Source organism: Sciurus vulgaris (assembly GCF_902686455.1).
Source record: "Sciurus vulgaris genome assembly, chromosome: 6".
Taxonomy (NCBI): Eukaryota; Metazoa; Chordata; class Mammalia; order Rodentia; family Sciuridae; genus Sciurus; species Sciurus vulgaris.
In genome coordinates, this window is record NC_136466.1 from 45130631 (window position 1) to 45155093 (window position 24463).

The 24463-nt window shown below is 40.8% G+C and overlaps 1 pseudogene across 1 annotated transcript; it reads right to left on the reverse strand.

The window, feature by feature from the left end:
• Positions 1-21165: 21165 nt before the first annotated feature.
• LOC306663203 (homeobox protein TGIF2-like) lies at positions 21166-24062 on the reverse strand (annotated as a pseudogene). The gene has a single exon. The product of its transcript is annotated as a homeobox protein TGIF2-like (transcript).
• Positions 24063-24463: the final 401 nt, after the last annotated feature.

Here is a 24463-nt window from a genome sequence, read left to right on the forward strand (position 1 = left end):
GAAACCGAAGTCAACATAAATGAAGGAGAGATGGAATGATGCCCTTGTTTGAACCCCTGGATCCTGCCATGTCAGGATCCTCAGCTGCTACCACTGTGTTGCTTATCTCCAGAATTGCTGAATGATATTCCCTGGAGTCGAGCAAGGTGTTAACCCTGTCCCTTTCTCTCAGTTATGGGAGTCAATGCATTGTTTTTTCTTTTATGAGTTTGAGTTGGGTTTCATTCATTGCTATCAAAAGAGTCCCAGAAAACTGTTCACAAACAAGCATAATATATATGAAGTGAGATAAGCAATGGGAAGGAGAAACACAGGACACTCTCAAGGGTGTACAACAAGAGGCCATTTAGATGGGATCAGGATAGGTTGCTTTGAGGAAATGACATTTCATGAGAAAATTAGAGGAGGAGCAGTTATCTGGAAAATGAGGAGAGCAGGAAGGGAGGCAGAGTGGTGCAGGTGGAAGTAAACACCATTTCCCGAGGACGTGTTGTGCCTGGAGCAAATAACTGAGTGCACTTAAAAAAATAATAATAATAAAAGAAAAGAAAGTCAATGTGTATGGAATATGGTGAATGGGAGAGGTAAGAGGTAAGCATGGTCAGACCAAAAGTCCACAGCACTCTGTTCTCATGGCATTTCCAGACTTGTGATGGATGCAAAGTATGTTTCATACAGAAAAATAACTTGGTTGGGAATGTAATAATGGTGGTGACAGGGAGTGGGATATTTCAAAGAGTGTTCAACACTGAGGTACTAGTCTCCTATGTGATCATTCTACAAGTGTTCTTTAACCAATTTTCCACTCAGTTACGCAGAGAAAAAGGCACTATGTCAGGCTACCCTCTAAATTTAGTGACCTCTCACTGCTTCTAGGAAAGAGTTACAAATGTCAGTATGGATCCTAAGGCCTTGCTGAATCTGGCATCTTTGTTCCGCATCTTCATTTCTTACCACTCTTTTCCTCCATGGCTCCTCCTCTGCCCTATTGGTATTGCATTCTGCCTCTTGTCTCACACATAATCCTTTCCTGGCTAATGCCTTGTTAACCTCATTGCCTTCAGGATTCCACATAAATGTCCCCCCATTTGCTCTACTCCTGGAGACTTAGTTGCATCCTCTAGTTTATTCTCACAACTCCTGGGCTCCTCAGTGTTGCCATGCCTTGTTTACTATCTGCAGTTCTGTGAGTGACATGGGTCCTTTTCTAGAGCTGAGCAATAGTTGCAGAAACATAGGAAACTATTGCAATAACTATTTGTCGAATTTCTATTGTTAGTCTGTGTAGTCTTGGGCAGAGGAGAGAGGAATTTGGAGGAAGAAAGATTTTTTTTTTTTTTTTTTTGCCGTGTTGGGGATTCAAGCCAGGGCCTTGTGCTTGATAGGCAAGCACTCTATGAACTGAGCTATATCTTCAGTCCAATAAAAAACATTTTTACCTTGGGTTCTATGTGCTATTCATGGAGTCCGACTTCTCATCACTGAGAATTTGCATAAACAAAGAATTTTGAGAATTAATTTTTCCAAAGAACAGCCATTAAGTTATTTCTAGAAGCTTTCCAACAGTAAAATCCAGAGCTGTCCTTATCTCTGGGCCTAATCCTGTTCCTGGCACATTTTTACGTAATTAGCACATCAGGACAGTTGTTAATAGCTCATGCATTAGAGGCAGACATGCATTGCCCATACTGGGTTCGGAAGAAGTCAGGGTCCCTCTTCTGTTGACCTCCCAGTCTGATGTGGGCAACAGGTGTCAACAGGCAATCTCAATCAAATGGGTAAACCATGAGAGAGTATGCAGAATGCTACAAAGGCAACCACCTCTTACTAAATATGCTTGGGAAAATTGATATTTTCTTTTTCAGATAAAGTTCTTCAACTTTAAAGTGGGACCAAGAGTTCCTACTGCCAGAGGATTGCCATGAGAACAAGATAACATTTACAAAACACACAGCATGTTGTCTTAAACACAGGAGGCACTCAAAAGTGGTATCCATTAAATTATCTAATAGAGTCGGAATCCAGAGTTCTTGTTCTATCTATGCTGGCTAAATTTGTGTGATTCTACCACTACACACTGCATTTTCACATAACCCTGTGCACTGTAGTGATTGCAGCAATAACCCACTATAATCTTTGCCCTTGTTCACAGGAGAGACTGGACAAGAAATTATGACTATACTAGCACAATTCCATGATTGCCACTTGAAAAATGCCTCAGAAAACACTCTGTACTGAGAGTAGATTAGGACTATTGTTTTCATGCGTGAAGAACAAAATGTTCACATTATCTCTAGAATTCCTTCCATCATTATTTTCTCACTTCTATCTGCTAGTCCATTTTCTACTACGTTGCCAATGTTATCTGTGGCTTGCTGTTCCAACAGTATTAATCTCTTTATACTCCCTCTACTCAGAGACCTCAAAGATTCCCTCTGAATGAGAATTCATGCATAATCACTTTCTAGGCTTCAAGTCTCAGGTGGTCCTTTTTTTTTTTTTTTTAAATCTTTTGCTCATTATCAGATTACCCTTAACATTGGATGCTTCTTACTTCTTTCTTACTTCTAGGATCACTGTAGGGGAAATGACCAAGGGACTTAATCATAATCTTGTATATGGTGTTTAATATTGTGCTTACAAATTGGGGTGCCGTCTCATTAGTTTTATAAATATTTGAGTTATATTATACTTGTCACTCTCTCATGTGCTTGTAACTCTATCATGTACTCCTGTGTATCTACTAGGGATTCATCAAGATTTCTTAAATGTGGGTTACACAAAAAGTTAAGCCATTACTGCAGTAGGCAGACTTTTAAGAATGAATCCTCAATGCCCCTGGCCCACAGGCAGAACCAGGAACTGGTGTGGGAAAACATTACAGTCTAGAAGGGGAAGCAGAGAATCAAGGAGAAGTACTGTATTCCCTATCTCAGAACCAGCTGGATGTACAAACTGCTGTGGACTGATGACTTCTCTCTATCTTCTTTTTGAACTGAAATGCCTGGCACTTAGACTATGACTGTTTCAACATTGTTTGTTGACAGTGTGGAACAGGTAACTTGCCTGTTTAGTTTCATGGGTCTATGAAGAGAGAGCAATAGTGGTCACAATTAATTATACCCAGGAGCTTCGTCAGTATCTGATATAGATGATGATATTTTGAACTTTTGAGCTGAAGATATGTAGATGAAATTTCAGGCTTTGAACTGATGCCATAAAAGAAAGAGGTTTTTGTGAACCTTTGGAAAGGAAGCATGATTTTTTTAATGTGGGACAGATGTGGGATCATTAGGGTCAGGGAGTGGATTCTAGAAATCAACATACACTCCTATGACCCTTGACCTTATACACCTGTCTCCCCTTCAGGTGTGGGCAGTACCTGTGAATATAATATCACTCCTATAATTATGCTGTGTTATGTGGCAAAAGAAAGATTATCTAGCTAGAGCCTACCTGATCTAATTAAATGAGCCTTTTGAAAGCTGAGCATTTTCTCTGGCTGGTGACAAAAGAAGTTGGAGTTCCAAGCATGAGAGGAATTTAACCTGAGGGAGATTCTCCTACTGGCCTTAGAGGATTCTGTTACTGCCATGTTGCAAGAGTCTGTGAGAAGGATGGGCATCTAGAAGTGGAAAGTGGTCTCCAACTGACAGTTAGCAAGAATATGGGACCTCAGTCTTATTGTCACAAGGACCTGAATTCTGCCAACAACCTGCAGCTTGCAAGCAGATTCTTCTTTAGTTGAGTCTGTAGAGGAGAGTGCAGCCAGCTGATGCTTTGACTTCAGCTCCAAGGCAGAGACTCCAGCTCTGCTGTGCCATACTCTGACAGACAGAACTGTGGGCTAATAAATGGATATCATGTTAAGCCACTAAGTTTGTAATAATTTATTACACAGCAAGAGAAAACCAGCATCATTCCCAAATATTTATTGACTATGTTCAGTGTAATATGTCTTTGTATAAGTGAAGCCAACTATTACTCAAACATTCAATTGCTCATTTTTCTATTAGTTATGATGATTCAACTCACTAACAATTCATATAACCCTGCTTTGAAACTCAATCAAATTAACATTTCTATTTCCCTGAAACCCCCAAGGAAAATTCATGTTTATTATATTAATCATGACAGTGGAACAAAAGTAAACCAGAGATTCTATAGGTAGTAAGTTTCATGAGGAATTTAAGGATAACAGAACAGGGCAGGCCAAGAGTGGTTGGTACAGGAAGAGGAGGGACTAACAAATCATATGGGTACAGGGTGCAGGCTGTGGGTAAGGCCAAGATACATGTCAAAAATCCAGAACTCAGACTAAGATCTTCAAGAAACAGAGGATGAGGAACGTGAGCAGAGACCCTGAAAAACTCAGGAATGAGCAAACTGGTTTTGAAAACTAGCTTTGCAAACTAGTTTTGCAGGCCCTCTGCTCATGTGTTTCTCAGAATAGTGGGATCAGGAGGATAGATACAATCAAACAGACTATATACATGGATGGAAATGTTACAAAGAAACCCATTAATTTGTATAATATGTACTAATAACTTAATAATAATAATAATAAAGCATACTGGGGTTCAAAGACTAGGGCTCCAAACAAGAAATGCAGAAAAGAGATTTGGCATAACAACAAGAGGGGACTTAAAACTAGGTCATAGAAAACCAATCTCAGCATGTTGAAAGATGGGCCTTAAAAAAAGGCCCATACAACCCACCTGGTTGGGGGATCAACAGGTAGAAATATAAGTAACTCCTTCTCCGTAATGGTTTTTAAACTGCGGATCTTGTACCACTGTATGAGCAGCAATGGGCAACTTAGAAATGAGAATTCTTTTTTTTTAACCAAGATATCAAGATGTATTTTATGCCCTCAATATTTTTCCACATTTCTCATTAGTACATTAAAATTGTACATAATGGTGGGGTTTGTTATTACATGTTAGTTACATGCACATGATCTAATAATATAATTTGGTCAATATTCTGGTAGGACCCCAGTTTTTCCCCTTGCCTTCCCTTCTTCTCTTCCCCTGGTCCCTTTCCTGTATTCTACTAATTCCTCTTTGATTTTCATGAAATCCCTCACCTTTCTTTGGAAATGCAAATTCTGGAGGCACCTGAGATCTACAGTTTAAAACTCTCAGGTGGGGCTTAGCAAGTTGTGTTTTAACTCTCCATCTTGTTCATTTTGATGTGCAATAAAGTTTGAGGACCAGAGCAATAATTAATGTTTTCTTTTCTTCTTCTTCTTCTTCTTCTTCTTCTCTTTTTTTTTTTTTTCTGTAACAGTGATTAAACCCAGCGGTGCTTAACCACTGAGCCACATCCCAGCCCTTTTTTATATTTTATTTAGAGACAGGGTCTTGCTGAGTTGCTTAGGGCCTCTCTCATTTGCTAAGGCAGGCTTTGAACTCACCACCCTCCTTCCTCTGTCTCCAGAGTAGCTAGGATTACAGTTGTGTGCCACCATGCCCTGCTAGCAATAATGTTTTCACACTTATCTCCCATCGATGAGCATCTTGAGATCCAGCTTTTTCTATGTCACATAAGACCTTTTTCAACAGGACGTATTGAGTCAAAAGCCTCAAATTGCTGCTCATCTTGATTTTCCATCCTGAGCATGTCACAAAGCAGATTACTGTTGAGCTGCATGTATGCATATTAATTCAAGATTATTAATTAAAGTAGATTTTAAATTATTACTGATTAAACAAGTCTAAGTGGAATATGATCCAGAAGAGAGGGGGTGTAATACAAAGTCAGTACTCCACCCTTCCAGGTGCAGCCATTTCTCCCCGCCTCCCAACCACTTGTCAATCTGTGCTCGCTGGCCTCTTACGTTACAGGAATTTCCGGCCTACGCTATAGCCATTTTCCTGCTTCCCACATTATGTCCTAACGTGCTAGCTAGCTATTGGTTCATCAGTCAGCTTGCAAGTATTCTCCTCTGCTATTGGTTCTTTCCAGCCTGGGAGATTCCAATATCTGGGAGAAGCGTCCACACCATCTCTCTCTTTCCCTTCTTTTCCAACCTTGGAGTGGACGTGCTAGTCGTCCACATAATAAAGTCTCTTGTGTGAGGCCCTGAGTCCGCCATGGATTTTTCTGGGAGCTATTGTTGAGCCGCAACTGAGACGGGTGTGCGCAGTGGCAGTTCCGCAGGAGGGGCTGGAAACCACTGTGGGTCCCGAGCTGAGTTGCATTTTTCCTTACAGGGGAAAAACCTAAAAATCAGTAACTTAGGATAGCCAGAACAAAAGAAGAAAAACAACACTGAGAGAGCTCTAAACTGACATGCACAAGAGTTTCCTCAGGAAAGACAAAACAATTATAAAATCCAGGTGTTTAAACAGATTTTCTGTATAAGAGGATGATTTTTGCAATAAAAATGAAATAAGATTCTAACTGGGAGTCACATATATTAGATGTGTTATGAAAGAAATATAAAGAGTTTTATACCTATTTTGGTCAGTTATTAAACATCTAGTCTATCATCAAAATACTATCTTAGATTTTTTTCAGAAATGGCATTTATTAAAATATTTTTATTAAATGTCTTCCTGACTTTTTCCTATGTGGCTTATTTTCCAACTAGTATTCTAGACTCTAATTGTAGCTTTCACGGCATTAAAAAATTTCTGGAACTGAAACATAACTAAAGTTCATCTATGACTTTTAATATCCTTGTACATTAATCCACAAGTTATTACCAAGATTTTTAAAAATCTTCTTAACTTTACAAGAAAATAAACTAAGAGAAACTTAGGACAAATAATTTTTAAAAAGTAAACAATGGGTTTTCTTTCAAACTAAGGATGATAGCTGGAATTTGATTGCTGGAAGATAATTGTGAAATGATTAAAACAGAATAGAAATTCCTTTTGTATGTTTTGTACCAGGATGAAGAAATGGTTAGTCTGAGGCTCCACCCTTTTCAGGAAATATTTTTCTGCTTTTGTTGAAGTCCCTGACTTCATTAAACCAGCCTACTTAAATAAGAACTGCAGAATTTGCCCAAAGTGGACTACTAACAGATACGACAGGGTTTTGCTCCCTTTATAATAATATATCATTACCTTATTGATTCTCATTTTAAGACATGAAATGCTGTTACATATAGAAAAGTCGTGTGCATCTTACACTGCTGTACTTTGCACTGAGAAGAAAACAAAGACAACAGCCCCTGGCATTCAGAAGCTCACCTTACACTAGCTGTGCTATTCTCCCACTAGATATAAATCAGCTCAGAGATTATCAGCCTCACCCAAGGTTATTCCAAGACCTTGACAAAAGGAGGCCCTTCATGACTGTCTTTGTACAGAAAAATAAAGTCAGTGTGTCACATGCAAAATATCAAACAAGAGAGGGTCTCTTGGCTAAAGCGATTGGCTGCTATTTATTAGCCAATTTTTACAACATTATTCTCTTTCTAATCTCCTCTCACTGTAGATAAGATTTATTGAGAGATTCAGTCATAGAAATTGCCCTTGCTTTCATATAGCATCCAGTAGAGAACAACCTTTCACCAACTTAGACTGTTAGGTCGGAAAAAAGAGGCACGCATTTATGGTTCGTCGCCAGCTCCCAGAAACGCTCCACAGATACAGGTCTCATACAAGGAACCATTTATTTGCGCAGACAAATTCACGTCTGCATGGGGAAAGGGGGAAAAGCAAAGAGGGAAGATGGCAGACGGTTCCTCTCAGACATAGGAATTTTGCCGGGCTGGGAGGAACCAATCACGGAGGAGAATTCTTACAGACTGACTGATGGGCCAATGACATAGTGGGACGTAATGCTGGAGGCAGGAAGCAACGTAAGCCGGAAATTCCAGTAACGTGAGAGGCGGGCTAATGCAGATTGACAGGTGGTGGGGAGGTGGGAAATTCCTATCACCGGAGAGAAAGATGGCTTTATATCTTACATAGACCCTTCCCTAAATTACCCAACTAAAGCCTGAATCCTATATAAGTTTGTCTAACACCCTTTCACAGAGATACCTTTTGGTGTCCCTTGATACATGTTCTCTCTGCTATGAGTAATAAGTCCATCTTGATCATGTTCTTGTTCTTTCCAGTTGTTTGTATGTTACTGATACCACTGTTTACCGGTGTCAAGTCCTGGTTCCTCAGGTGTTGAAGTGTAACGCCAGAGAAGCATGCTGCGTAGAGTAGAAAGTAAGCTTTATTAAAGAAAAGTAAAAGCAGACTTCTCCAGGGTGGAAGAAGGGGACCCAAAGGCGGAATCCATTGGATTGAGCAAATCTTGTCCTTTTTATAGGTTTTATTCTCCTGTTCTTTCCCCCTTATCTCTTTCCTCCCTGCCTACGTGATTAGGCCCGGTTTTGCATAAAGTGAGAAGAAATGGACAGGGGAAGGGCCAAGGTAATTCAGGCAGGCAAGGGCCCAGGGGGCATTAATTAGCAGCTCCCTGCTTGCAGTCCTTGACAAGGGCAGGTAAATTTGGTAATCAATGGGCTCCGGAGATCCTTGGCATTCCATTCTTCCAGGGCAGTCTCCAACTTCCAGAGGCAGATGGCTTTCATGGCCTCCATTTCCTCTATCTGACCTGATCCTCTATTTCTACACTAACTGCCTGTCCCCAATCATGGCTTCATTACTTTAACTTAAAAAAATGAAAATCTTTTAATGTTTGTGTCTGTGATTCTTTAACACAAGTTGTAGACCTTGAATAATAACTTGAATGGATTTGAAAAACAAATTAATTATTGATCCAGCAGTTCATCTAATAGTTTAATGCTCTGTGCTAACCCATTTGTTATCTTGTTGTATATTTAATTTCTTGAGAAGTCAACCAGCATCAACTATTTGGTTTATATATTACAGCCAAGCATCGCATAATGAAGGTGATATGTTGTGAGAAATATGTTAGTAGGTGATTATGTCATTGTGTGGACACCATAGAGTGTGCTTGCACAAACCTAGGCAGTTTAGATTGCTTTTTTTTTTTTTTTTTTTGGTACTGGGGATTGAACTCAGGGGCACTCAGCCACTGAGTCACATCACCAACCCTATTTTGTATTTTATTTAGAGAGAGGATCTCATTGAGTTGCTTAGCACCTTGCTTTTGCTGAGTCTGGCTTTGAACTTGTGATCCTCCTGCCTCCGCCTCACTGAGCCACTGTGCCTGGCTTAGATTGCTTCTTAATGCAATCAAGAGGCATAGTTATCATGAAATGTATGAGGCTGCCACTGGCATAGCACAACACTGTTTCACAATTAACAATTTCTTTTATCAGTAGAAGGAACACACTCTAAAACAATGATTAAAAAATACAGTATTACAAAACCTGTAACATAGTCATATATTATCAACTATCATATACTGCACATAATTGTATGTGCTATGCTTTTAACTGGCAGTGCTGTAGATTTATTTACACTGGTGTCACTGCAAACACCTCAGAAATGTGTTGTGCTACAATGTTGTGAAAGCTACAGCATCACTCAGCAATAGCAATTTTTTGGCTCCATTACAATCTAATGGGATCACCATGACATGTACTATTCCTTGTTGACCAGAATGTTATTCTTTGGTGCAGGACTGTACTTATGAAGCCAGAATTGGGGATAGGCAGTTGGTGTAGAAATAGGGGATCAGGTCAAATCAAGGAAATGGAGGCCATGAAAGCCATCTGCCTCTGGAAGATGGAGACTGTCCCTGGGAAAATGGAATGTCAAGAATCTCTGGAGCCCTTGATTACCAAATTTACCTGCCCTTATCAAGGACTACAGGCAAGGCTGCTAATCAATGCCCCCTGGCCCTTGCCTGGTTGAATCACTTTGGCCCTCCCCCTGCCCATTTGCTTCTCACTTTATGCATCTCAACTGCAAAACCAGGCCTAGTCACATAGGCAGGAAGGAGAGATAAGGGGGAGAGAACTGGAGAACAAGAGACCTTAACCTATAAAAGATGTAGGGTGCCCTCACTTCTTGGGACTTTAGAACATCAGCCATGGCCCGCTTCTCCCTCCCAGGAGAAGTCTATTATTACCTTTAAATAAAATCTGCTTAATATGCTTGCCTTGGCGTGTTTCTCTGATGTTATATTTCAACACCTGAGGAAGCAGAATTCGTCACTGCTAAACGGTGGTGTCACTTACACACTTAGATCTAGTAGATATGGAAATAGTTATTAAAAAGAAAGAAATCTTTCACACCTTGTTAATGGTCAAAAGCTATAAAATGAAAGCCATGCTTAGATAACTTATCCAAGATTATAATAACCTCTGTTACTGAGCACTCTTTGCCAGTGTAGGGTTAGGGGATTTATACCATTTAGCTTGTTCAAAACTCAATAAAGGGCTGGGGATATAGCTCAGTGGGTAGAGTGCTTGCCTTGCAAGCCCAAGGCCCTGGGTTCAATCCCCAGTACCACAAAAACAACAACAACAACAACAACAAAAAACAAAACAAAACAAAACAAAACAAAACAAAAAAAAAACTCAATAAAACTGGTGTATCTATGAGTTACAGGATGTCCAACTAAAAGTAGTTTAAATAATGAAGAAAATTTACTGCCTCCTATTTCCATGATGATCTTGGCTTAGCGATGTCAACAAGGACTCTTCTTTCTGCAGCTATTCTTATTTTATCCATCGCAATCTCCTTTTGGATTGCAAATTAGCTAGAATAATGTCAGGTTTCAGTCAAGCCTATGTAATTAATTCAGGTTCCTAGCAACTCCTTTTGTATTATGGAGGAAATGTTCCTTTCTCTGACTTCCCCCTTGTCTTTCATTGACCAGGACTAAGCCATGTGTTGCTGCAAGGCCAGTTGAGGGATTGAGGAGCTGGAACTTTCGGGAAGTTATTGGAGGTGGGTTGTATTCATAAGGAAGAAGGAGGGAAGGAGGGTAACTATTTGAGAGGAATTGGGCGGTATCATTCACAGATTTCATTACTATCCTTATTTACAGAGGAGAAAACTGCAGTTTATAGAGGTTAAGTAATTTACCAATAGTTATTTAGAATGTGTGGTGCTGGGATTAAAATCTAGTCTTGTAGAATTCCGAAGCCCCAACTCTTTATTAAGGGCTCAAACAGACTCCAAGTCAAATGGACCTGGGTTTATATCTCAACTCTTCCTGTTTTTAATCAGTGACCATGTTTCCTCATTTGCAAAAAGAAAACTGAACCACTAATTTCATTGGGCTTGTAAATATTAAGCAGCTAATGTACATACAAAGTGCTGAGCACAACGCCTGCTCCAGTAAGACTGTTGCCATCATCAATAAGCAGCAGAGACGCCATCCTGCCTCTCAACTGAGGAAGCCACCCCGTGTGGGACCTCTTGGTGACGCTCAGAGACCAAGTGTTCTTCCTCCATTTCTCACAATATTTGGCATGTGGAGTTTTCTTCATCTTATGGCCATACTCTTATTTGGCTTGTGTTTTTCACTTTTCCAAACACACCTTAAGGGCAGGACCAAGTAGTATTTATCTTTGTTTTTCAGACCTCTTGCACAGCACATGGGGCATAATGTGTGCTTCATAAAAAATTCTGAGGGGCTGGGGTTGTGGCTCAGTGGTAGAGTGCTTACCTAGCATGTGTGAGGCACCGGGTTCGATTTTCAGCACCACATATAAATAAATGAAAAAAAATTTTAAAAATTTTTTTCAATAAAAATATAAGTGAAAGTAGGAATAGCCCCCTATATTGCAACATTAGAAAATCTACACTTTTCAGAAAAATATTTGATTATAAATATCTCATACAGAATAGTTTAATGATGAGCTTAACATTAATAAAAGCTAAATATTTTTAAACAAAAAATTTATTTTCCCCATCCTCTAAAATAAAGGGCTAGTGTTATGTAAATATTCTTCTTTCATTTTAAACCTTAATGTATTTTCATTGATTAAAATTTATAGTAAAGTGTCAACAAATTTCAGCCAAAAGTTGCTCATTGTCCAAGTCTCAAGAAAAATCCATGTGTACTACCAATTGTGGTGCTTAGAAAATTCAGAATAACATTTTAAAACTGCAGTGGAACTACCCTTTGGATGAAGGGGAAAATGCATTATAGAAACAATTCAAATAAAACAGAACTTAAGAAAAATGTTCATTTCTTAAAGTTGATTCCAATTATCCAGTGTCCCTGTGTCTAAAGTATCAAACAACTCCCCAGCACAGATTTATTAGCAGAAAATTTATGGCACTCACCCTGAGAGCATATAAACACACTGCCGGAAGCAGATGCTGCTCTATGTGGAACTGATATTTCAGTGGAAGTAAACACAGGGCAGACATGCCGGCATCCTCACCTGCTCATCATTCTTATCGCAATCACAGAATTAGACGCCTCACAGAAAAGGAATTCCAAAGGCTCTAAAACATAGGAGAAGTTGCTGAAACTCACTTTTTAAAAAATTCTAATGAATAGCCAGTCATGGTGGCACACACCTGTAATCCCAGTGACCTATGAGACTGAGGCAGGAGAATTGCAAGGTCAAGGTCAGCCTGGGCAACTCAGTGAGATTCTGTCTCAAAATAAAAATATAAAGGGGTATGGTTGTAGCTCAATAGAGCTCCCGTAGTTTCAATCCCCAGTGCCACACACACAAAAATCCAATCAAAACTTTAATGGTATATATTTTTTGAGATATCATTTTCTGCCTATTAGATTTAGCAAAGATTAAAAAGTTTGGCAGTGTGCTTTCAGACTAATTTGGGAAAACAGGGACTCATGCTAGTAGAAATGAAAATCGATGTAATTTTGTGGAGTATCTGGAAAAGTTTCATATGAACGTGCTTATTAATCCAGCAAGGCCTTTTCTAAATTTTTATTGATACACTAATTCATCTTTAGATTACTTATAATACCTAATTTAATGTGAATTTTATGTAAAAAGTTGTTATAATGTGTTAAGGAATAATAACAAGAAAAATAGTCTGTACACGTTCAGTACAGGCTCAATTTAAAAAAATATCTTTTTCAATCTGCAGTTTGTTGAATCCACAGATACAGAACCCATGAATACAGAGAGCTGATTCTATATGCAGAAAGTATCTTTGGAAGAACTCAAAAGGAACCAGTAATACTAATTGGCTTTGAGAATGGAAATCAGATCACTTCATCATATCCTTTGAATTTTGAAGCATTTGAATTTATTGTCTGTTTTAAAAAGTAAATGGAACAAAATTTAATGTTTTAAGTTGAGTAGGTTCCTGTAACGACAAAAAAATAGGTTGAGTCATAAAGGGGCAGTCCAAAGAAGAATAAAAGAAATAACTCAGCAAAAGGTTAATAACCAGGACCCATTGTTTCCCTAAATACTCAATTGTTAGGTAGTCTGGATTATCTACTCTCTATGCCAATCACGTAGCAGAGCACTAACCAGTGCCAGAATTTCCATGGCAGCTGAAATCAGGCCTTGAGGCTACCCACCCCTCCCTCCCCTGGCTTGTTAGCAATGAGGCCAACTCCCAGCCTTCTCATTCTTTAGTAAATGTAAAACTTAGTGGAACAAAGTATTGGGGCATATATTAGTCAGTTTTTTGTCTCTGTGACTGAAATACCTGACAAGAACAAGTCAGAGGAGGAGAAGTATTTTGGCTTACAGTTTCATAGGTTCAATTAATGGTCTGGGCCCAGGGTGAAGCAAAATGTTATGGCAGAATGGTGTGAAGAAGGAAAGTTGCTCAGCTCCTGGCAGCCAGGAGACAGAAAGAACATGTGAGGTGCCAGGGACAAAATATAAACCCCAAGGGCATGTCTCTAGTGACCTATTTATTCTAGCCACACCCTACCCACCTACGGTTACATCCCAGTGGAGTAGTACCTCAAAGTATTAATCCATCCAATGCACTGATTAGGTCAAATCTCTCATAATCTAATCATCTCATCCGTGAACATTGCTCCATTGTCTCACCTGAGCTTCTGGGGGATACCTCATACCCAAGCTGCTCTGTTTTGACAGTGATTACAGATCCTATGTCATCTCTCCTCAGAGCACCAGCCTATGAGAACCTCTGTTGTCTTGCTCCAGTGACTGGAAATCTGAATGCATCAATCACTCGGCCATGAGTAGAAGGCAGATAGATGAGACCCACTATCAGATGGGGCTGGTCTATACACATATCTTTACTTTTTTCCTTTTTTTAAATTTGAAAGCAATACATTTACTCTTATTTAAGTGGCAGATGAATCGCTTCTTGGCTGTAGACAAACTTCTCAGAGGAAAGTAAACCATATGGCCTGAAAGGGGGAAAGTAGGGCAACTGTCAAGATCTGGATCTAGTTGCTTAGCAAGAGCAGATAGAAAGCAACTTCTAAGAATACCTTACTCCCCTTGCTTCAAGTGTTTTACTTATATTAACTTATTCTCCATGACTACACAGGTAGCCATTCCTATGATTTCCATTTTGTGAATGAGGCAACTGAAGCATAGAAAGGTTACCTAATTTGTTCGAAGTTATCCAACATATAAATGGCAGAACTAAGATTGACTCCAGAAAAGTTGGCTACTCAGTTGTGCTCTCATCAAACACATGGCATTCTGTGTCTAGTTTTACATAGAGTATGATGTTAGCATGAAACATAAATTTTGCTAGATCTATCCTATCCTGAAGCTCACAGATCACAGTACGTGTAGACATGTTTCCTTTAGTCAATGCTTCCTACTTTGCTGACCAACATTTTTGTTTTGAAAACACAGAAAAGTACATAGCTACATACAGCAGAAGCTATGCAACATTAATTTTCCTAAAATAAACACTAATTCTCCTTATCCTGTTCCCTATTTTTATCCCTCCCTTTAAATCAAAGAAGTGTTTTGTTTAACATATGTATCATCTAGTGTGAGAGAAGAAAACAAATAAAATGAATGAAACAGGAATCCTTTAAATGACCATGCCAGGCCTAGTGGGCTTCTTGTTCAGAGCCAATTGACACTGCCATCCTTTTTCCCCTAGATGTGGAGGGACTGCACTGGGAGAGCTTTACGTCTGTAACACTCCTGTTTCCAAAGGCCATGGAGCTGGTGATGCTTGTTCAAAAGTTGACATGAAGAAAGTACAACAAAAGAAGGAAGGCGTTTTAGAATTGATGGAGACTTAGTTCTTAAAACTCATAAGTAATCAGACAGCTGGAAAATGTTAGAAGGCTCCTGCATCATTCTGAGTCTTCTGAAGGAGACTCTGAAAACTCGAAGAGTTAGCTAGACACCAGCACGGTGGAATTGGGACACTAGCTTTTGACTCCTAGTCTTGACTTACCTGTATTAGGCAAAGAAGACTAAAGTTCCGGCAACCTCACCATGCTCTATCTCGTTCTCACTGTGAAATTGCTCTGGTTTTCTCCATGCTACTGACCATTTCTAAGGTCCTTCACCACAGGAAAAGCAGACATTGAGATGCAGAATGATAGAGCATAAAATCCACCAGGCTTGGGGGTCAGACCACTGGATATTTCCATGACTCCACCATCCTCTCGTCTGTCATTTTAGGGATATTACTTATGTCTCCAGCTTCAGTATCCTGGGACCTATGTAGGATATGATAAGACTAGCCATATGGGTAGGCTAGTAGGAATATGGGTAATTTTGAAGATAATGTATGTGAAGCATCTTAGTAGGTGATTTTTTGAGGTATTGTATTATTACAAATGTATTTCTCTAATTTATTTATCTTTTTTTATTCCTTAAATTGCTGCATGTGTAAGTCACTTCTACAGCACTTAACACAACCATGAGTGTGTGCTAATTTTAAAAAATGATTATGAACTATTTCAAACATACAGAATATCATAGAAAATAATGTTTATCATCACCAATGCATGTGTTCATTTACAATAGTGTTTCCTTATGTTTTAAAACTTTGAAAATGGCATTGGATTGTCCATATCATTTTATAACATACTCCCCCCACACCAGAGTTGTTTTCAAGATTTACCCAGGTTCATACATGTAGCTTTGCTGGTTATTTAGAACGCATGTGCTATAGTGTTCCATTATCTGACTATACCATCATGTATTTCTGCATTCTCCTACTGATGGACACCTAGATTGTTTCCAGTTTTTCACTATTACAAAGAATGTTGCCTGCCATAAGCATCCTCCTCACATGTTTTCTTTGGGTTTCTGTGAGAGTTCCTCTAGGGCAGAATTGCTAGGTTCATAGGATATGCCTATCTTTAATATTGCTAGCCATTGCCAAATTGTGTTTCCAAATCACTGTAGTGTTTGTTGTTGTTTTTGCTTGTGTATGTATTTTTTTAGGTTCGTTGCTGAGATATGGTTTCTGTAAAGTTTGCCCTGTAAATGGACACAACTCAATGGTTTTTAGTGTATTTTCAGAGTTGCACAACCCTCACTACAATCTAATTTTAGAACATTTTCAAGTCATAGTGTTATTTATAGGTATAAATAAACATACAGAAATCTATAAATCTGGTTATGTGTCCTGTGCAATATACCCAATAGAAATCCCCTGGGAGCAGCTAGTTTGCAGAGATTTATTTGTTTTAAACCTGTATTTTTGACCAAATAGCTGGAACATTTCTAATTAGATTATGAAACTATTTAAGTGCAGGTTCCTATTATTGCTAATTTTAAAAGCATTCCTATTTATTCACCTCAGAGTAAAATGACTCAAAACCCACTCTATTTGAAGAGAACGGGGAGAGTGCTACACTTAATAAAGGAGAAATTTCCCCAGAACAATTCTTGCTCATGCCAGAAGGGAAGGGAGTTGTGAAAGAGGACAGGTGTGGGAGTAAACAATTGTGAGAGCCGACACACTGGCAAAGGAGGGGAACCCACAGTCTTTTTGCTTATTTCACAAGTTAACCTGTTGGAAGTTTTAACCAAGTACTTTCCATGCTCTGGTTAATGGTACTTTCAAATACTGTTTACCCCAACTCAGAGTTACTGTGTTAATTGACAATGAGGTTTGCCGAATAGGACTTAGAATCTCTCTCTTTCACACACTCATGAATGTTGAATATATATGTGAATGTGTGTATATATATAATGTTATATAGATATGTAATACATATATATGAATATTGTTTTTATCCAGACTCTAAATGTTCAAAATTGAATATATATTTTTCCACTTGGATCTTATAACAAACTTCAGGTTCGTGCATGAAGACATTGGTTCTCTTCTCTTCCTTTTAATCTTTGACTTAAAGTGCCCATTTCCAGATGCTATGGTTTCCTTACATCAGGTGCTTGGCAGCTTTCTGAAATTTCCTTTTGCCCTTCAGACCAGTAGGGAGGATAGAGTCACGTTCTGGGATAGCACAGCTGGTGACCTGACTGAGGAGGAGGAAAGCCGCAGAGGCAGCGCCAGTTGCCAGGGCAAAGTACATCCCACCTCACAGCAGTGCAGTCCTGTAGACAGCTTCTCATGAGCCCAGGGCCAGCCCCACCCCATTACAGACCAACAGGCTTCATCCAAAGTTGGAAATAGCCTGATTCAACAGTGTGACATGTGGTTCCTTTGTCTGCACTGAGATTGTTTTTTCTACCTGCAAACCACACAGGCAAAGAACCTGAGCCACCCTACATCCTCCAGTACTTGGGCCTCAGATTTCCCCAACAGAACACTTTGATCTTTTTTTGCAGTGTCCTCTGCTGGACAGATATAGCTTGGCAAAATCTCGTCAGGGTGTAAATTTGTGATTGCCCCCTGGAAATGAAGCAATTGGCTTTTTCTGACTTTAGAACAAAGGCTACACTTGGCAATTGGGCTTGGAGTTTAGGACTGAGCTGCAGAGGGTGAGACAGAACAAAGAAGTTGCTTCTATGACTTGTGGTGTCATACCTTCTTCAGTAAGTGCCACTTGCCGCTGACCAGTGGGACAAACGACACGTACACTTCAGAAGTTCATGAAGCAGCTTCTGCTTTATTCAGATAACACCCTCAATATATAAGCAGTCTCATGCATAAGCAATTGTAATCAGATATGTTCATCCAATCCTATTAAAGGTCAAGCGATCATGAGCTCAAGCATACATGTAAGCATACATATCTGTCCACGTGCTAAGCGGCTGAACTAATTATCATACAGCCAATGGTAAACACTTCCTGTTTTTCTCAAGGCGCATTCAGCACGCCCTTTGGCTCTCTGCCAGTCGCCATCTTGGATGCATGTGGCGTAACCCTGGGCCCCAGGTCTCGCCCGCCACATCTCCCCCTTTCTGTTTATAAAAGAGACCGTGCCTGTCTTAGGTTGTCCGGGACAGAGCCACATCCTTACCCGTCATAGGTCAATGAGGCTCTAGCCCTCATTTCCTGTCTTAGGTCGGTATGAGCTCCCCATGAATCTTACCCGTCTTTGACTACCAGTCCAGCATATTTAACCAGACTTGGGGGGATGAGCCACATCAATTGCGATGAGAGCTTGGCGAATAATGGTTGTTTCTCTGCGGCGATATATACACATTTTGTATAAACACTATATGCACAGAACAGATACAACACACAATAGACCTCCCTCGGACAAAAGCCCAAACCATTCTTTTCCTCATTGAACAGCGGACTGGAGAAATGTGGCCAATTGTTGTAAAAATAGGAAGATATAGAATAAAAGAGTTGGTAAGGGGTACAGGATAGGGCCACGTCTTTACTATCCCCCATAGTTCACACAAGTCTCCTCCATTAATTTGGTGAGAAATCTCCAACACCATCAGTGGGAGAAGCCTCCTCATCTTCTTCCTGTTTTTGGGTCTCTGTTGAGGCCTTGACCAATGTCTCTGGCACCCAAACTGGCGATTATGCATCCTGTGGGAAAACACAAACAGATCCTCGGGTCCAGATTAACACCGGATCCGGGCCTTTCCATTGTCCTGATAGAATGTCCTTCCAGAGCACTTGAGGTAGATGCTTCTTATTAGGCTCTGAATGACGGTCAGCATCCGATTGGCCCTCAGAATCGAGATTTAAAAAATTTAAGATGAACAAGGCAACAGATAATTTGTCTTTTGGGGATCTGTATGATGCCCCTATTCCCCCTTTTTGTTTATAAAGCATGTTTTTTAGCATTAAACGGGCACGCTCAACAATGCTTTGTCCAGTAGGATGATAGGGAATTCCTGTGACATGTTGAATACCAAAGGTGGAACAAAATTGTTTAAAGGCCTGGGATGTATATCCAGGACCATTATCTGTTTTAATTTGTTTGGGGACCCCTAGGATGGAGAAAGAATGTAAACAGTGTGTTATTACATCTTTGGTTTTTTTTCTCCAGTATGAGCAGAGGCCATAATAAATCCTGAAAAGGTATCAATAGACATGAATGAATTGTAGTTTTCCAAATTCTGAATAATGAGTTACATCCATTTGCCAAATATGATTGGGCTGAAGCCCTTTTGGATTTACTCCTAACGAGGGGTTAGGAATAAGTGTAGCACATTTAGCACAAGACTTGACTATGTCCCGAGCTGTTGCCTTAGTAATTTTATAGCGTGTATGTACAGTGGAAGCATTTACATGAAATTTGGAATGAAAAGTTTTTGCATTTTAAGTGTATTAAAGATGTGTGGGTCTCTGGTGGCCGTGTCTGTTAAACCATTGAGTAAACTTAGAGGACCTGGAAGGCCAGTATGAGCCTGAACATGCCCAATATAAAAAGAATCTTTTCTGTCCCAGATAAGTTTTTGTTAGCATTGTAAATATTTAGTAATAGTGGAGGTGAGGGAAATCAGACCAGTTAATTCTAAATTTTGAATAGCATTAACAACGTATTTGCTATCAGAGAATAGGTTAAAAGGCTCATGGTGGGTTTTGAATACTTCTATAGCTACTAATAGTTCTGTTTGTTGTGCAGATAGAGTATTAAACAGCAATGTTTCTGTAACATTATCTATAGTAATAGCACCCGTACCATTTTTTGATCCATCAGTAAATATAAGGGTAGCTCCTATAATGGGTTCTTTTTGGGTGACTTTAGGAAAAATTATAGGATGTTGACTCCAAAATTGGAGAAGAGGATCAGATGGCAAATGATTGTCAAACACAGCAGAAGTACTAGTAAAGACTATAGCCCATGAATTTGAATTATTAATAAGATATTGTATCTGATCAGTAGTATATGGAATAGTGATTGTTGAGGGATGTGATCCAAAGGTGGAAAGGGATACTTTTAACGCCTTAAGGATTAATTCTGCCACAGATTCAGTAAACAAGGATAAGACCTTGTTAGGGGCATAATTCATGTGAACCCATAGAATAGGACCCTTTTGCCAAAGCACTCCTGTGGGTAACTTATTTGTGGCCAAGACAATGAATGATAAAGGCTTAGCTAGGTCAATACTATCAAGATGAAACTTTTCCATAGCTATTTCAACAAGCTTGAGAGCTGCTCGAGCCTTAGGGGTAAGCACCCACTTAGAAAGGGGGTCAGAATCACCTTTAAGAATATCAAACAGGGGGCCCAAACTTGAGGTGGGTAAATGAAGATAAGGTCTAATCCAGTTAATATCACCTAAAAGTTTTTGAAAATCATCTAAAGTTCTAAGTTTGTCCACCCGAACGGTAATTTTTATGGGTTTAACCATAGTTTCATTTATGATAGATCCCAGGAAGTTTTTGGTGTCTGTCATTTGCACTTTATTAATGGCAATATGTAAGCCCCATCTTTCCAGTGACTTTAGTAAGGAATTATAACATTGCTCTAAGACAGGTTTTTCCTTATGAGCTAGCAAAATATCATCCATATAATGATAGATTAAAAGTTGAGGGTTTGCTAGGCGTATGGGTTCAATAGCCTTGCCTACATATGTTTGACACATAGTGGGGCTGTTGGCCATGCCTTGTGGGAGGACTATCCATTCATATCTTTTATTAGGAGAGCTATTATTAAGTGAGGACACAGTAAATGCGAACCTTTTGGTGTCTGAGGGATGTAATGGAATGGAAAAGAAGCAATCTTTTATGTCAATTACAATGGAGGGCCAATTAACTGGGATAGTCGATAAAGTAGGTAATCCTAATTGAATAGGTCCCATGGGCTCCATTATGGAATTTACTGCTCTTAGGTCATGTAATAGCCTCCATTTTCCTGATTTCTTTTTTATTATGAATATCGGTGTGTTGAAAGGAGAGGTGGATGGTTTGATGTGTCCGGCCTCTAGTTGTTCTTTAACCAATTGTTGGGCCGCTTCTAATTTGTCTTTTTTTTTTATTATTATTTTAAAAATAAACAAAAACAGAACAATTTTATCTGACAAAAGACAAAAACAAAGTTATTTACAGTAGTTTTTTGCTCAAATAATTCAATGGGACAACTGTGCTTTCTCCTCCAGGTTTATCTTACAACCAAACCCAAGCAGAGCTGTCTCACCCGCAGAGGCCCCCTTTACAAGCAGGGAATGCCAGACAGAGTTCAGCAGCATGGCTCCCTCTCCCCTCACACCTTCCCAGTTCAGTGCACTGTAGGAAAGGAAAATCCCACCCAGCCCAATACACTGAGTCACCTACTACAGGTGTCCTCCATCAGCTCCATCAGAGCTGGGCTCACGGACACTGCTGGGGTGGAAGAGGTGGAAGCACAGCTTCAGCTAACCTTGAAGCTGCCATGTTGACTTTCCCCAACTGAGTCCCACAAGGGTGAAGATGCCCAATTCCCTGCAGCTAAGAGGCCAGAGGGAGGCAGAACGGAGAGATTAGAAAACTTGCCCATCTACAAAGGGCAAAACTCCCTTTCTGTAAGTAACCTATTCCCATGCCCACTGCAAGGGATGGGCCAAGTCACTCAGGAGAGGTAGGGGAGCCTCCCTGAGGGTGTCAGGGATCTTCTGAGGAAGGACAAAACGTATGCCCTTGCCATGGCCAAGTCAGTCATCACCCAGGAACCCCTTCCCCTCACGCCCAACCTGGTAATATCAGGAACTACAACAGGCCAGGGCTCCTGGCCTGTCTTTTGGCCCAGTAACAATATTATTCAGAACAAAAATATTTTGGCTAATAAAAATCTAAGATCAGTGTTTCTTAAGATATATAAAGACGGGGTATACTGCTGTTGAAACTATCAGCAATGAAACAGCAAAATTAAAAGGGTAGGGGGTGAGGACCAAATGTGATATTTCACTGGGAAACTCAGGCAAGGCCCTTGCAACTCCAGTTTAAAGAAAGGTGAAGCAAAGACAAAGCTACCAGGCCCACTGCAGGAAATTCCCTGCTTCCTTCAGGAATAGCTTCCTACCACCTTTGTGGGAAAAAATTGCCTGTTCTAGTAGCTAGAAGGGCTTCCTGACCAGCAGATGGCTCACTGCTCCCCAAGTAGAGATGCTGGGAGCTTCTAACATTCCAGTCCCAAGTTCCTAAAGGAATTTAAAAACTCAGGCTGCAGGGCAAAGCGTTCAAGAAAAAAAGGAAAAATATTAACAAGGCACTTAAAAAAAAAAAAGAAAGTCCATTGCTTCAGTCTAACTTACTCCCCCCACCCCCACTCCAAAACAGTAAAAACAAAAATCTCTGATTTTATCATCCTTCTCTACTCCATGTCTAGGTTGAGTCAGGTTTTGCTAGACTCTCCCTTGGCTGTGACTATGCCCTTCTGTGCCTGATGCAAAAAGCCAATGCCAAATTTCTTTTTCTGCTCCAAACAGCTTTTTGGTAAACCAAAGGAACAACAGAACAACCATTTGGAATTTCTCATCATGCAGAGAGTCAGCTGGTCCCCCGAACAAAAGTACTCCTTCCTTGTACGACAACCCCAGTTGCAGTGGTAGATCATTCCCAGGGGAGGATCAGACTTCATCTTTCCTCTTGCAATGCACTCTCATTCCCCACACCTGGGCTAACTACTGCCCTTAATGCAAACCACAACAAAACAGGGAAAATAAACAGTTTAGCAAAAATCTAAACATTCAACTGGAGTTGGTGCCATTACATGTGCTGGGTCCCTCTTTTCTTTTGCCCACACTTAGGAATTTGGAATGTCCACACCAGGTTTGACAGAAACAGGCACAGCTCAGGAGCAGCATGAACCCAGCATAGGTCTGAACTTGGCAGGTTTCCTGAGCCCAGCCTAGGAAAGCAGGCTGGAACAAAGGGTCCCAAGGATTCCCTGAAGGAGCAGCAGCAGCACCATGCCTATCTCCAATCTCTTGGTCTCATCACTGAGGAGGCCTGGAGACAGTCAGCAGAGGTCCCTGTCAAATGCAGTGATGCCAGCTGGCATCTTCTGGCTGAAGACTTCTGGACAGAGGAGATGATCCGATGCTTGGCAGTGATCCATAGAAAACCCTCTGTATGGAAGGGAAGCGAACCAGAAACCCGGAACAGCTGGATTGAGCCTTGAGCACCCCTGGTAGCAGATGCCTACTTGGGGTTCTCAGAAACTAAAGGGATGGGAGCGTGCAGCCATGGGGGTGCTAGGTCCTGCTGCTTCTGAAGCTCCATCTCAGCAGCCCTCTGCAGTGCCACCTCCACCAGCAGCTGGAAGCTGTTGAAGTCCTCCTTGTCCTGCTCTGGGGGTGTGGGCGGTGGTGTGTTGAAGAGTCCACCTGTGGGGCTTCCAGCCTCAGCCCTGGTCAGCAGGGCAAGTGTACTACCAGGGCACTAGGGGCTTGGGGGACCCCAGCTCTCCTTGTGGGAAGGGGGCTGCTGGCTTCTACCCCTGGCCTGTGTGGAGTGGCATGGAGCACACTGACAAAGAGAGCACATTGGTGGGAGCAGGTACAGATACAGCCAGCACTGAGGGGCTGTTACCACGGGGTAGGGCCACTTCTGCAGCTTTACTGCCACGGCAGGAAATGGTGAACTGATTAGGGTCTTTGCCATTCTTCCGAAGCATGTCTGGAAGAAGCCGTCGCTGGGCATTGATGAACCAGTTATATATCTGCAGCACTGAGAGGTTGGTTTGTCCAGAAAGGCTCAGCTTCCCCTGCTCTGAGGGGTAGGCGTTGTAGTGGTGCAAATACAGCCGGTCCTGGAGGATCTTCACAGATTCCTTGGGCAGGTTCCCCCTGCGCTTCATCTTGCCCGCCAGGGAGAGGAGGCCTTCATCCTCACCCAGATCACTGTCTGACATGGCGCCTAGGAGCTAGGCTGGACCTTAGGTGAGCTTTTCCTGGCAGCTTTCGGGCCCACGCGGCCTCGGGCAGGGTGTGGGGTGTCCCAGTTGGGGCGGGGGGCACACACCGCGTACCTGCCGGGCCTGACACCCCCCGACAACTCGCCCTAATTTGTCTTTTGAGAGGGGCCACTGAGGGACCCAGACAGGTTTATCAGATTTCCATGTTATTTTAATTGCTTCAGTGGCCCCTAATGAAAATCCAATCCCTTTTTATCTTGTTTTGGAGTAACTAAAATGGGTGAAGTAGGTCCTTGACTATTTTTCCCAAGACCTTTTCCCCATATGTTAGTCCTTGGGCTAACATCATTTGATTAGCTTTTAGATTACTGTATGGGATCTTGGATGTGAGATGTAAATCCCCATCTGTTCCATGATATCTCTCCCCCATAAGTTTACTGGGAGATGTTCA